Source organism: Mustelus asterias, chromosome 8 (genome assembly GCF_964213995.1).
Source record: "Mustelus asterias chromosome 8, sMusAst1.hap1.1, whole genome shotgun sequence".
NCBI classification, from domain to species: Eukaryota; Metazoa; Chordata; class Chondrichthyes; order Carcharhiniformes; family Triakidae; genus Mustelus; species Mustelus asterias.
Window position 1 is genome coordinate 10143942 of NC_135808.1, and position 17112 is coordinate 10161053.

Sequence of the window (17112 nt, forward strand, 5' to 3'; positions counted from 1 at the left end):
ACACTGATTAAATACAGTCAGCGATTACACAGAGAGGTGAAATAGATTCAGTGATCACACTGAGAGATTAAATATAGTCAGTGATCACAGAGTGATTAAATACAGTCAGTGAGCAGAGTGAGATTAAATACAGTCAGTGATCACACAGAGAGATTAAATACAGTCAGTGATCACACGGAGACATTAAATACAGTCAGTGATCACACAGAGAGATTAAATACAGTCAGTGATCACACAGAGAGATTAAATAGAGTCAGTGATCACACAGAGAGATTAAATACAGTCAGTGATCACACAGGGAAATTAAATACAGTCAATGATCACACAGGGAGATTAAATACAGTCAATGATCACACAGGGAGATTAAATACAGTCAGTGATCACACAGAGAGATTAAATACAGTCAGTGATCAGACAGGGAGATGAAATACATTCAGTGATCACACAGAGAGATTAAATACAGTCAGTGATCACTGAGAGATTAAATACTGTCAGTGATCACACAGAGAGATTAAATACAGTCAGTGATCACTGAGAGATTAAATACAGTCAGTGATCAGAGAGAGATTAAATACAGTCAGTGATCACACAGGGAAATTAAATACAGTCAGTGATCACACAGAGAGATTAAATACAGTCAGTGATCACACAGGGAAATTAAATACAGTCAGTGATCACGCAGAGAGATTACATACAGTCAGTGATCACACGGAGACATTAAATACAGTCAGTGATCACGCAGAGAGGTGAAATACATTCAGTGATCACACGGAGAGATTAAATACAGTCAGTGATCACAGAGAGATTAAATACAGTCAGTGATCACACAGAGAGATTAAATACAGTCAGTGATCACACAGAGAGATTAAATACAGTCAGTGATCACACACAGACAGACTAAATACAGTCAGTGATCACACAGAGAGATTAAATACAGTCAGTGATCAGAGAGAGATTAAATACAGTCAGTGATCACACAGAGAGACTAAATAGAGTCAGATATCACACAGCGAGATTAAATACAGTCAGTGATCACACAGTGAGATTCAATACAGTCAGTGATCACACAGAGAGACTAAATACAGTCAGTGATCACACAGAGAGACTAAATACAGTCAGTGATCACACAGAGAGATTAAATACAGTCAGTGATCACACAGATTAAATACAGTCAGTGATTACACAGAGAGGTGAAATAGATTCAGTGATCACACAGAGAGATTAAATATAGTCAGTGATCACACTGATTAAATACAGTCAGCGATTACACAGAGAGGTGAAATAGATTCAGTGATCACACTGAGAGATTAAATATAGTCAGTGATCACAGAGTGATTAAATACAGTCAGTGATCACACGGAGACATTAAATACAGTCAGTGATCACACAGAGTGGTGAAATACAGTCAGTGATCACACGGAGAGATTAAATACAGTTAGTGATCACAGCGAGATTAAATACAGTCGGTGATCACACAGAGAGACTAAATACAGTCAGCTATCACACAGAGAGATTAAATACAGTCATTGATTACCCAGAGAGATTAAATACAGTCAGTGATCACACAGAGAGATTAAATACAGAAACTGATCACACCGGGATATTTAATACAGTCAGTGATCACACCGCGAGATTTAGTAGTCAGTGATGACCTACACACAGACTAAATACTGTTAGTGATCACACAGAGAGATTAAATACAGTCAGTGATCACACAGATTAAATACAGTCAGTGATCACACAGAGAGATTAAATACAGTCAGTGATCACACAGAGAGATTAAATAGAGTCAGTGATCACACAGAGAGATTAAATACAGTCAGTGATCACACAGGGAAATTAAATACAGTCAATGATCACACAGGGAGATTAAATACAGTCAGTGATCACACAGAGAGATTAAATACAGTCAGTGATCAGACAGGGAGATGAAATACATTCAGTGATCACACAGAGAGATTAAATACAGTCAGTGATCACTGAGAGATTAAATACAGTCAGTGATCACACAGAGAGATTAAATACAGTCAGCGATCACACAGAGAGATTAAATACAGTCAGTGATCAGACAGGGAGGTGAAATACATTCAGTGATCACACAGAGAGATTAAATACAGTCAGTGATCACACAGAGAGGTTAAATACAGTCAGTGATCACACAGAGAGATTAAATACAGTCAGTGATCACACAGAGAGGTTAAATACAGTCAGTGATCACTGAGAGATTAAATACAGTCAGTGATCAGAGAGAGATTAAATACAGTCAGTGATCACACAGGGAAATTAAATACAGTCAGTGATCACACAGAGAGATTAAATACAGTCAGTGATCACACAGAGAGGTTAAATACAGTCAGTGATCACTGAGAGATTAAATACAGTCAGTGATCAGAGAGAGATTAAATACATTCAGTGATCACACAGAGAGATTAAATACAGTCAGTGATCACACAGAGAGGTTAAATACATTCAGTGATCACTGAGAGATTAAATACAGTCAGTGATCAGAGAGAGATTAAATACAGTCAGTGATCACACAGAGAGATTAAATACAGTCAGTGATCACACAGAGAGGTGAAATACATTCAGTGATCACACAGAGAGATTAAATACAGTCAGTGATCACAGAGAGAGATTAAATACAGTCAGTGATCACACAGAGAGATTAAATACAGTCAGTGATCACACAGAGAGATTAAATACAGTCAGTGATCACACGAAGACATTAAATACAGTCAGTGATCACGCAGAGAGATTAAATACAGTCACGGATCACAGAGAGATTAAATACAGTCAGTGATCAGAGAGAGATTAAATGCAGTCAGTGATCACACAGAGAGATTAAATACAGTCAGTGATCACACAGAGAGATTAAATACAGTCACGGATCACAGAGAGATTAAATACAGTCAGTGATCAGAGAGAGATTAAATGCAGTCAGTGATCACACAGAGAGATTAAATACAGTCAGTGATCACACGGAGAGATTAAATACAGTCAGGGATCAGAGAGAGATTAAGTGCAGTCAGTGATCACACAGAGAGATTAAATACAGTCAGTGATCACACGGAGACATTAAATACAGTCAGTGATCAGACAGGGAGATGAAATACATTCAGTGATCACACAGAGAGATTAAATACAGTCAGTGATCACTGAGAGATTAAATACAGTCAGTGATCACACAGAGAGATTAAATACAGTCAGTGATCACACAGGGAAATTAAATACAGTCAATGATCACACAGGGAGATTAAATACAGTCAGCGATCACACAGAGAGATTAAATACAGTCAGTGATCAGACAGGGAGGTGAAATACATTCAGTGATCACACAGAGAGATTAAATACAGTCAGCTATCACACAGAGAGATTAAATACAGTCAGTGATCACAGAGAGATTAAATACAGTCAGTGATCACACAGAGAGACTAAATACAGTCAGTGATCACACAGATTAAATACAGTCAGTGATTACACAAAGAGGTGAAATAGATTCAGTGATCACACAGAGAGATTACATATAGTCAGTGATCACACAGAGAGATTAAATACAGTCAGTGATCACAGAGAGATTAAATACAGTCAGTGATCACACAGAGAGACTAAATACAGTCAGTGATCACACAGAGAGTATAATACAGTCAGTGATCACACAGAGAGATTAAATACAGTCAGTGATCACAGAGAGATTAAATACAGTCAGTGATCACACAGAGAGACTAAATACAGTCAGTGATCACACAGATTAAATACAGTCAGTGATTACACAGAGAGGTGAAATACAGTCAGTGATCACACAGAGAGATTAAATACAGTCAGTGATCACACAGATTAAATACAGTCAGTGATTACACAGAGAGGTGAAATAGATTCAGTGATCACACAGAGAGATTAAATATAGTCAGTGATCACACAGAGAGATTAAATATAGTCAGTGATCACACAGAGAGGTGAAATAGATTCAGTGATCACACAGAGAGATTAAATACAGTCAGTGATCACACAGAGAGGTGAAATAGATTCAGTGATCACACAGAGAGATTAAATATAGTCAGTGATCACAGAGTGATTAAATACAGCCAGTGAGCAGAGTGAGATTAAATACAGCCAGTGATCACACAGAGAGATTAAATACAGTCAGTGATCACACGGAGACATTAAATACAGTCAGTGATCACACAGAGAGATTAAATACAGTCAGTGATCACACAGAGAGATTAAATAGAGTCAGTGATCACACAGAGAGATTAAATACAGTCAGTGATCACACAGGGAAATTAAATACAGTCAATGATCACACAGGGAGATTAAATACAGTCAGTGATCACACAGAGAGATTAAATACAGTCAGTGATCAGACAGGGAGATGAAATACATTCAGTGATCACACAGAGAGATTAAATACAGTCAGTGATCACTGAGAGATTAAATACAGTCAGTGATCACACAGAGAGATTAAATACAGTCAGCGATCACACAGAGAGATTAAATACAGTCAGTGATCAGACAGGGAGGTGAAATACATTCAGTGATCACACAGAGAGATTAAATACAGTCAGTGATCACACAGAGAGGTTAAATACAGTCAGTGATCACACAGAGAGATTAAATACAGTCAGTGATCACACAGAGAGGTTAAATACAGTCAGTGATCACTGAGAGATTAAATACAGTCAGTGATCAGAGAGAGATTAAATACAGTCAGTGATCACACAGGGAAAATAAATACAGTCAGTGATCACACAGAGAGATTAAATACAGTCAGTGATCACACAGAGAGGTTAAATACAGTCAGTGATCACTGAGAGATTAAATACAGTCAGTGATCAGAGAGAGATTAAATACATTCAGTGATCACACAGAGAGATTAAATACAGTCAGTGATCACACAGAGAGGTTAAATACATTCAGTGATCACTGAGAGATTAAATACAGTCAGTGATCAGAGAGAGATTAAATACAGTCAGTGATCACACAGAGAGATTAAATACAGTCAGTGATCACAGAGAGAGATTAAATACAGTCAGTGATCACACAGAGAGATTAAATACAGTCAGTGATCACACAGAGAGATTAAATACAGTCAGTGATCACACGGAGACATTAAATACAGTCAGTGATCACACAGAGAGGTGAAATACTTTCAGTGATCACACGGAGAGATTAAATACAGTCAGGGATCAGAGAGAGATTAAATGCAGTCAGTGATCACACAGAGAGATTAAATACAGTCAGTGATCACACGGAGACATTAAATACAGTCAGTGATCACACAGAGAGGTGAAATACTTTCAGTGATCACACGGAGAGATTAAATACAGTCAGGGATCAGAGAGAGATTAAGTGCAGTCAGTGATCACACAGAGAGATTAAATACAGTCAGTGATCACACGGAGACATTAAATACAGTCAGTGATCACGCAGAGAGGTCAAATACATTCAGTGATCACACGGAGAGATTAAATACAGTCAGTGATCACAGAGAGATTAAATACAGTCAGTGATCACACAAAGAGATTAAATACAGTCAGTGATCACACAGAGAGATTAAATACAGTCAGTGATCACACAGAGAGATTAAATACAGTCAGTGATCACACAGAGAGATTAAATACAGTCAGTGATCACACAGAGAGACTAAATACATTCAGTGATCACACAGAGAGATTAAATACAGTCAGTGATCACAGAGAGATTAAATACAGTCAGTGATCACAGAGAGATTAAATACAGTCAGTGATTTTACAGAGAGATTAAATACAGTCAGTGATCACAGAGAGAGACTAAATACATTCAGTGATCACACAGAGAGATTAAATACAGTCAGTGATCACACAGAGAGATTAAATACAGTCAGTGATCACACAGAGAGATTAAATACAGTCAGTGATGACACAGAGAGGTGAAAATCATTCAGTGATCACACGGAGAGATTAAATACAGTCAGTGATCACAGAGAGATTAAATACAGTCAGTGATCACACAGAGAGATTAAATACAGTCAGTGATCACAGAGAGAGACTAAATACATTCAGTGATCACACAGAGAGATTAAATACAGTCAGTGATCACACAGAGAGATTAAATACAGTCAGTGATCACACAGAGAGATTAAATACAGTCAGTGATGACACAGAGAGGTGAAAATCATTCAGTGATCACACGGAGAGATTAAATACAGTCAGTGATCACAGAGAGATTAAATACAGTCAGTGATCACACAGAGAGATTAAATACAGTCAGTGATCACACAGAGAGATTAAATACAGTCAGTGATCACACACAGACAGACTAAATACAGTCAGTGATCACACAGAGAGATTAAATACAGTCAGTGATCAGAGAGAGATTAAATACAGTCAGTGATCACACAGAGAGACTAAATAGAGTCAGATATCACACAGCGAGATTAAATACAGTCAGTGATCACACAGTGAGATTCAATACAGTCAGTGATCACACAGAGAGACTAAATACAGTCAGTGATCACACAGAGAGACTAAATACAGTCAGTGATCACACAGAGAGATTAAATACAGTCAGTGATCACACAGATTAAATACAGTCAGTGATTACACAGAGAGGTGAAATCGATTCAGTGATCACACAGAGAGATTAAATATAGTCAGTGATCACACTGATTAAATACAGTCAGCGATTACACAGAGAGGTGAAATAGATTCAGTGATCACACTGAGAGATTAAATATAGTCAGTGATCACAGAGTGATTAAATACAGTCAGTGAGCAGAGTGAGATTAAATACAGTCAGTGATCACACAGAGAGATTAAATACAGTCAGTGATCACACGGAGACATTAAATACAGTCAGTGATCACACAGAGAGATTAAATACAGTCAGTGATCACACAGAGAGATTAAATAGAGTCAGTGATCACACAGAGAGATTAAATACAGTCAGTGATCACACAGGGAAATTAAATACAGTCAATGATCACACAGGGAGATTAAATACAGTCAATGATCACACAGGGAGATTAAATACAGTCAGTGATCACACAGAGAGATTAAATACAGTCAGTGATCAGACAGGGAGATGAAATACATTCAGTGATCACACAGAGAGATTAAATACAGTCAGTGATCACTGAGAGATTAAATACTGTCAGTGATCACACAGAGAGATTAAATACAGTCAGTGATCACTGAGAGATTAAATACAGTCAGTGATCAGAGAGAGATTAAATACAGTCAGTGATCACACAGGGAAATTAAATACAGTCAGTGATCACACAGAGAGATTAAATACAGTCAGTGATCACACAGGGAAATTAAATACAGTCAGTGATCACGCAGAGAGATTACATACAGTCAGTGATCACACGGAGACATTAAATACAGTCAGTGATCACGCAGAGAGGTGAAATACATTCAGTGATCACACGGAGAGATTAAATACAGTCAGTGATCACAGAGAGATTAAATACAGTCAGTGATCACACAGAGAGATTAAATACAGTCAGTGATCACACAGAGAGATTAAATACAGTCAGTGATCACACACAGACAGACTAAATACAGTCAGTGATCACACAGAGAGATTAAATACAGTCAGTGATCAGAGAGAGATTAAATACAGTCAGTGATCACACAGAGAGACTAAATAGAGTCAGATATCACACAGCGAGATTAAATACAGTCAGTGATCACACAGTGAGATTCAATACAGTCAGTGATCACACAGAGAGACTAAATACAGTCAGTGATCACACAGAGAGACTAAATACAGTCAGTGATCACACAGAGAGATTAAATACAGTCAGTGATCACACAGATTAAATACAGTCAGTGATTACACAGAGAGGTGAAATAGATTCAGTGATCACACAGAGAGATTAAATATAGTCAGTGATCACACTGATTAAATACAGTCAGCGATTACACAGAGAGGTGAAATAGATTCAGTGATCACACTGAGAGATTAAATATAGTCAGTGATCACAGAGTGATTAAATACAGTCAGTGATCACACGGAGACATTAAATACAGTCAGTGATCACACAGAGTGGTGAAATACAGTCAGTGATCACACGGAGAGATTAAATACAGTTAGTGATCACAGCGAGATTAAATACAGTCGGTGATCACACAGAGAGACTAAATACAGTCAGCTATCACACAGAGAGATTAAATACAGTCATTGATTACCCAGAGAGATTAAATACAGTCAGTGATCACACAGAGAGATTAAATACAGAAACTGATCACACCGGGATATTTAATACAGTCAGTGATCACACCGCGAGATTTAGTAGTCAGTGATGACCTACACACAGACTAAATACTGTTAGTGATCACACAGAGAGATTAAATACAGTCAGTGATCACACAGATTAAATACAGTCAGTGATCACACAGAGAGATTAAATACAGTCAGTGATCACACAGAGAGATTAAATAGAGTCAGTGATCACACAGAGAGATTAAATACAGTCAGTGATCACACAGGGAAATTAAATACAGTCAATGATCACACAGGGAGATTAAATACAGTCAGTGATCACACAGAGAGATTAAATACAGTCAGTGATCAGACAGGGAGATGAAATACATTCAGTGATCACACAGAGAGATTAAATACAGTCAGTGATCACTGAGAGATTAAATACAGTCAGTGATCACACAGAGAGATTAAATACAGTCAGCGATCACACAGAGAGATTAAATACAGTCAGTGATCAGACAGGGAGGTGAAATACATTCAGTGATCACACAGAGAGATTAAATACAGTCAGTGATCACACAGAGAGGTTAAATACAGTCAGTGATCACACAGAGAGATTAAATACAGTCAGTGATCACACAGAGAGGTTAAATACAGTCAGTGATCACTGAGAGATTAAATACAGTCAGTGATCAGAGAGAGATTAAATACAGTCAGTGATCACACAGGGAAATTAAATACAGTCAGTGATCACACAGAGAGATTAAATACAGTCAGTGATCACACAGAGAGGTTAAATACAGTCAGTGATCACTGAGAGATTAAATACAGTCAGTGATCAGAGAGAGATTAAATACATTCAGTGATCACACAGAGAGATTAAATACAGTCAGTGATCACACAGAGAGGTTAAATACATTCAGTGATCACTGAGAGATTAAATACAGTCAGTGATCAGAGAGAGATTAAATACAGTCAGTGATCACACAGAGAGATTAAATACAGTCAGTGATCACACAGAGAGGTGAAATACATTCAGTGATCACACAGAGAGATTAAATACAGTCAGTGATCACAGAGAGAGATTAAATACAGTCAGTGATCACACAGAGAGATTAAATACAGTCAGTGATCACACAGAGAGATTAAATACAGTCAGTGATCACACGAAGACATTAAATACAGTCAGTGATCACGCAGAGAGATTAAATACAGTCACGGATCACAGAGAGATTAAATACAGTCAGTGATCAGAGAGAGATTAAATGCAGTCAGTGATCACACAGAGAGATTAAATACAGTCAGTGATCACACAGAGAGATTAAATACAGTCACGGATCACAGAGAGATTAAATACAGTCAGTGATCAGAGAGAGATTAAATGCAGTCAGTGATCACACAGAGAGATTAAATACAGTCAGTGATCACACGGAGAGATTAAATACAGTCAGGGATCAGAGAGAGATTAAGTGCAGTCAGTGATCACACAGAGAGATTAAATACAGTCAGTGATCACACGGAGACATTAAATACAGTCAGTGATCACGCAGAGAGGTGAAATACATTCAGTGATCACACGGAGAGATTAAATACAGTCAGTGATCACAGAGAGATTAAATACAGTCAGTGATCACACAAAGAGATTAAATACAGTCAGTGATCACACAGAGAGATTAAATACAGTCAGTGATCACACAGAGAGATTAAATACAGTCAGTGATCACACAGAGAGACTAAATACATTCAGTGATCACACAGAGAGATTAAATACAGTCAGTGATCACAGAGAGATTAAATACAGTCAGTGATCACAGAGAGATTAAATACAGTCAGTGATTTTACAGAGAGATTAAATACAGTCAGTGATCACACAGAGAGATTAAATACAGTCAGTGATCACAGAGAGAGACTAAATACATTCAGTGATCACACAGAGAGATTAAATACAGTCAGTGATCACACAGAGAGATTAAATACAGTCAGTGATCACACAGAGAGATTAAATACAGTCAGTGATGACACAGAGAGGTGAAAATCATTCAGTGATCACACGGAGAGATTAAATACAGTCAGTGATCACAGAGAGATTAAATACAGTCAGTGATCACACAGAGAGATTAAATACAGTCAGTGATCACACAGAGAGATTAAATACAGTCAGTGATCACACACAGACAGACTAAATACAGTCAGTGATCACACAGAGAGATTAAATACAGTCAGTGATCAGAGAGAGATTAAATACAGTCAGTGATCACACAGAGAGACTAAATAGAGTCAGATATCACACAGCGAGATTAAATACAGTCAGTGATCACACAGTGAGATTCAATACAGTCAGTGATCACACAGAGAGACTAAATACAGTCAGTGATCACACAGAGAGACTAAATACAGTCAGTGATCACACAGAGAGATTAAATACAGTCAGTGATCACACAGATTAAATACAGTCAGTGATTACACAGAGAGGTGAAATCGATTCAGTGATCACACAGAGAGATTAAATATAGTCAGTGATCACACTGATTAAATACAGTCAGCGATTACACAGAGAGGTGAAATAGATTCAGTGATCACACTGAGAGATTAAATATAGTCAGTGATCACAGAGTGATTAAATACAGTCAGTGAGCAGAGTGAGATTAAATACAGTCAGTGATCACACAGAGAGATTAAATACAGTCAGTGATCACACGGAGACATTAAATACAGTCAGTGATCACACAGAGAGATTAAATACAGTCAGTGATCACACAGAGAGATTAAATAGAGTCAGTGATCACACAGAGAGATTAAATACAGTCAGTGATCACACAGGGAAATTAAATACAGTCAATGATCACACAGGGAGATTAAATACAGTCAATGATTACACAGGGAGATTAAATACAGTCAGTGATCACACAGAGAGATTAAATACAGTCAGTGATCAGACAGGGAGATGAAATACATTCAGTGATCACACAGAGAGATTAAATACAGTCAGTGATCACTGAGAGATTAAATACAGTCAGTGATCACACAGAGAGATTAAATACAGTCAGTGATCACACAGGGAAATTAAATACAGTGAATGATCACACAGGGAGATTAAATACAGTCAGTGATCAGACAGGGAGGTGAAATACATTCAGTGATCACACAGAGAGATTAAATACAGTCAGTGATCACACAGAGAGATTAAATACAGTCAGTGATCACTGAGAGATTAAATACAGTCAGTGATCAGAGAGAGATTAAATACAGTCAGTGATCACACAGGGAAATTAAATACAGTCAGTGATCACACAGAGAGATTAAATACAGTCAGTGATCACACGAAGACATTAAATACAGTCAGTGATCACGCAGAGAGGTGAAATACATTCAGTGATCACACAGAGAGATTAAATGAAGTCAGTGATCACACAGAGAGATTAAATACAGTCAGTGATCACACGGAGAGATTAAATACAGTCAGTGATCACAGAGAGATTAAATACAGTCAGTGATCAGAGAGAGATTAAGTGCAGTCAGTGATCACACAGAGAGATTAAATACAGTCAGTGATCACACAGAGAGATTAAATACAGTCAGTGATCACACGGAGACATTAAATACAGTCAGTGATCACACAGAGAGATTAAATACAGTCAGTGATCACACAGAGAGATTAAATACAGTCAGTGATCACTGAGAGATTAAATACAGTCAGTGATCAGAGAGAGATTAAATACAGTCAGTGATCACACAGGGAAATTAAATACAGTCAGTGATCACACAGAGAGATTAAATACAGTCAGTGATCACACGAAGACATTAAATACAGTCAGTGATCACGCAGAGAGGTGAAATACATTCAGTGATCACACAGAGAGATTAAATACAGTCAGGGATCACAGAGATATTAAATACAGTCAGTGATCAGAGAGAGATTAAATGCAGTCAGTGATCACACAGAGAGATTAAATACAGTCAGTGATCACACGGAGAGATTAAATACAGTCAGTGATCACAGAGAGATTAAATACAGTCAGTGATCAGAGAGAGATTAAGTGCAGTCAGTGATCACACAGAGAGATTAAATACAGTCAGTGATCACACAGAGAGATTAAATACAGTCAGTGATCACACGGAGACATTAAATACAGTCAGTGATCACGCAGAGAGGTGAAATACATTCAGTGATCACACGGAGAGATTAAATACAGTCAGTGATCACAGAGAGATTAAATACAGTCAGTGATCACACAAAGAGATTAAATACAGTCAGTGATCACACAGAGAGATTAAATACAGTCAGTGATCACACAGAGAGATTAAATACAGTCAGTGATCACACAGAGAGACTAAATACATTCAGTGATCACACAGAGAGAGTAAATACAGTCAGTGATCACAGAGAGATTAAATACAGTCAGTGATCAGAGAGAGATTAAATACAGTCAGTGATTTTACAGAGAGATTAAATACAGTCAGTGATCACACAGAGAGATTAAATACAGTCAGTGATCACAGAGAGAGACTAAATACATTCAGTGATCACACAGAGAGATTAAATACAGTCAGTGATCACACAGAGAGATTAAATACAGTCAGTGATCACACAGAGAGATTAAATACAGTCAGTGATGACACAGAGAGGTGAAAATCATTCAGTGATCACACGGAGAGATTAAATACAGTCAGTGATCACAGAGAGATTAAATACAGTCAGTGATCACACAGAGAGATTAAATACAGTCAGTGATCACACAGAGAGATTAAATACAGTCAGTGATCACACACAGACAGACTAAATACAGTCAGTGATCACACAGAGAGATTAAATACAGTCAGTGATCAGAGAGAGATTAAATACAGTCAGTGATCACACAGAGAGACTAAATAGAGTCAGATATCACACAGCGAGATTAAATACAGTCAGTGATCACACAGTGAGCTTCAATACAGTCAGTGATCACACAGAGAGACTAAATACAGTCAGTGATCACACAGAGAGACTAAATACAGTCAGTGATCACACAGAGAGATTAAATACAGTCAGTGATCACACAGATTAAATACAGTCAGTGATTACACAGAGAGGTGAAATAGATTCAGTGATCACACAGAGAGATTAAATATAGTCAGTGATCACACTGATTAAATACAGTCAGCGATTACACAGAGAGGTGAAATAGATTCAGTGATCACACTGAGAGATTAAATATAGTCAGTGATCACAGAGTGATTAAATACAGTCAGTGAGCAGAGTGAGATTAAATACAGTCAGTGATCACACAGAGAGATTAAATACAGTCAGTGATCACACGGAGACATTAAATACAGTCAGTGATCACACAGAGTGGTGAAATACATTCAGTCATCACACGGAGAGATTAAATACAGTTAGTGATTACAGCGAGATTAAATACAGTCTGTGATCACACAGAGAGACTAAATACAGTCAGTGATCACACAGAGAGATTAAATACAGTCAGTGATCACACAGAGAGATTAAATAGAGTCAGTGATCACACAGAGAGATTAAATACAGTCAGTGATCACACAGGGAAATTAAATACAGTCAATGATCACACAGGGAGATTAAATACAGTCAGTGATCACACAGAGAGATTAAATACAGTCAGTGATCAGACAGGGAGATGAAATACATTCAGTGATCACACAGAGAGATTAAATACAGTCAGTGATCACTGAGAGATTAAATACAGTCAGTGATCACACAGAGAGATTAAATACAGTCAGTGATCACACAGGGAAATTAAATACAGTCAATGATCACACAGGGAGATTAAATACAGTCAGCGATCACACAGAGAGATTAAATACAGTCAGTGATCACTGAGAGATTAAATACAGTCAGTGATTACACAGAGAGATTAAATACAGTCAGTGATCACTGAGAGATTAAATACAGTCAGTGATCAGAGAGAGATTAAATACAGTCAGTGATCACACAGGGAAATTAAATACAGTCAGTGATCACACAGAGAGATTAAATACAGTCAGTGATCACACGAAGACATTAAATACAGTCAGTGATCACACAGAGAGATTAAATACAGTCAGGGATCACAGAGAGATTAAATACAGTCAGGGATCACAGAGAGATTAAATACAGTCAGTGATCAGAGAGAGATTAAATGCAGTCAGTGATCACACAGAGAGATTAAATACAGTCAGTGATCACACGGAGAGATTAAATACAGTCAGTGATCACAGAGAGATTAAATACAGTCAGTGATCAGAGAGAGATTAAGTGCAGTCAGTGATCACACAGAGAGATTAAATACAGTCAGTGATCACACGGAGACATTAAATACAGTCAGTGATCACACGGAGACATTAAATACAGTCAGTGATCACACAGAGAGATTAAATACAGTCAGTGATCACACAGAGAGATTAAATACAGTCAGTGATCACGCAGAGAGGTTAAATACAGTCAGTGATCACGCAGAGTGGTGAAATACATTCAGTGATCACACGGAGAGATTAAATACAGTCAGTGATCACAGAGAGATTAAATACAGTCAGTGATCACACAAAGAGATTAAATACAGTCAGTGATCACACAGAGAGATTAAATACAGTCAGTGATCACACAGAGAGATTAAATACAGTCAGTGATCACACAGAGAGACTAAATACATTCAGTGATCACACAGAGAGAGTAAATACAGTCAGTGATCACAGAGAGATTAAATACAGTCAGTGATCAGAGAGAGATTAAATACAGTCAGTGATTTTACAGAGAGATTAAATACAGTCAGTGATCACACAGAGAGATTAAATACAGTCAGTGATCACAGAGAGAGACTAAATACATTCAGTGATCACACAGAGAGATTAAATACAGTCAGTGATCACACAGAGAGATTAAATACAGTCAGTGATCACACAGAGAGATTAAATACAGTCAGTGATGACACAGAGAGGTGAAAATCATTCAGTGATCACACGGAGAGATTAAATACAGTCAGTGATCACAGAGAGATTAAATACAGTCAGTGATCACACAGAGAGATTAAATACAGTCAGTGATCACACAGAGAGATTAAATACAGTCAGTGATCACACACAGACAGACTAAATACAGTCAGTGATCACACAGAGAGATTAAATACAGTCAGTGATCAGAGAGAGATTAAATACAGTCAGTGATCACACAGAGAGACTAAATAGAGTCAGATATCACACAGCGAGATTAAATACAGTCAGTGATCACACAGTGAGCTTCAATACAGTCAGTGATCACACAGAGAGACTAAATACAGTCAGTGATCACACAGAGAGACTAAATACAGTCAGTGATCACACAGAGAGATTAAATACAGTCAGTGATCACACAGATTAAATACAGTCAGTGATTACACAGAGAGGTGAAATAGATTCAGTGATCACACAGAGAGATTAAATATAGTCAGTGATCACACTGATTAAATACAGTCAGCGATTACACAGAGAGGTGAAATAGATTCAGTGATCACACTGAGAGATTAAATATAGTCAGTGATCACAGAGTGATTAAATACAGTCAGTGAGCAGAGTGAGATTAAATACAGTCAGTGATCACACAGAGAGATTAAATACAGTCAGTGATCACACGGAGACATTAAATACAGTCAGTGATCACACAGAGTGGTGAAATACATTCAGTCATCACACGGAGAGATTAAATACAGTTAGTGATTACAGCGAGATTAAATACAGTCTGTGATCACACAGAGAGACTAAATACAGTCAGTGATCACACAGAGAGATTAAATACAGTCAGTGATCACACAGAGAGATTAAATAGAGTCAGTGATCACACAGAGAGATTAAATACAGTCAGTGATCACACAGGGAAATTAAATACAGTCAATGATCACACAGGGAGATTAAATACAGTCAGTGATCACACAGAGAGATTAAATACAGTCAGTGATCAGACAGGGAGATGAAATACATTCAGTGATCACACAGAGAGATTAAATACAGTCAGTGATCACTGAGAGATTAAATACAGTCAGTGATCACACAGAGAGATTAAATACAGTCAGTGATCACACAGGGAAATTAAATACAGTCAATGATCACACAGGGAGATTAAATACAGTCAGCGATCACACAGAGAGATTAAATACAGTCAGTGATCACTGAGAGATTAAATACAGTCAGTGATTACACAGAGAGATTAAATACAGTCAGTGATCACTGAGAGATTAAATACAGTCAGTGATCAGAGAGAGATTAAATACAGTCAGTGATCACACAGGGAAATTAAATACAGTCAGTGATCACACAGAGAGATTAAATACAGTCAGTGATCACACGAAGACATTAAATACAGTCAGTGATCACACAGAGAGATTAAATACAGTCAGGGATCACAGAGAGATTAAATACAGTCAGGGATCACAGAGAGATTAAATACAGTCAGTGATCAGAGAGAGATTAAATGCAGTCAGTGATCACACAGAGAGATTAAATACAGTCAGTGATCACACGGAGAGATTAAATACAGTCAGTGATCACAGAGAGATTAAATACAGTCAGTGATCAGAGAGAGATTAAGTGCAGTCAGTGATCACACAGAGAGATTAAATACAGTCAGTGATCACACGGAGACATTAAATACAGTCAGTGATCACACGGAGACATTAAATACAGTCAGTGATCACACAGAGAGATTAAATACAGTCAGTGATCACACAGAGAGATTAAATACAGTCAGTGATCACGCAGAGAGGTTAAATACAGTCAGTGATCACGCAGAGTGGTGAAATACATTCAGTGATCACACGGAGAGATTAAATACAGTCAGTGATCACAGAGAGATTAAATACAGTCAGTGATCACACAAAGAGATTAAATACAGTCAGTGATCACACAGAGAGATTAAATACAGTCAGTGATCACACAGAGAGATTAAATACAGTCAGTGATCACACA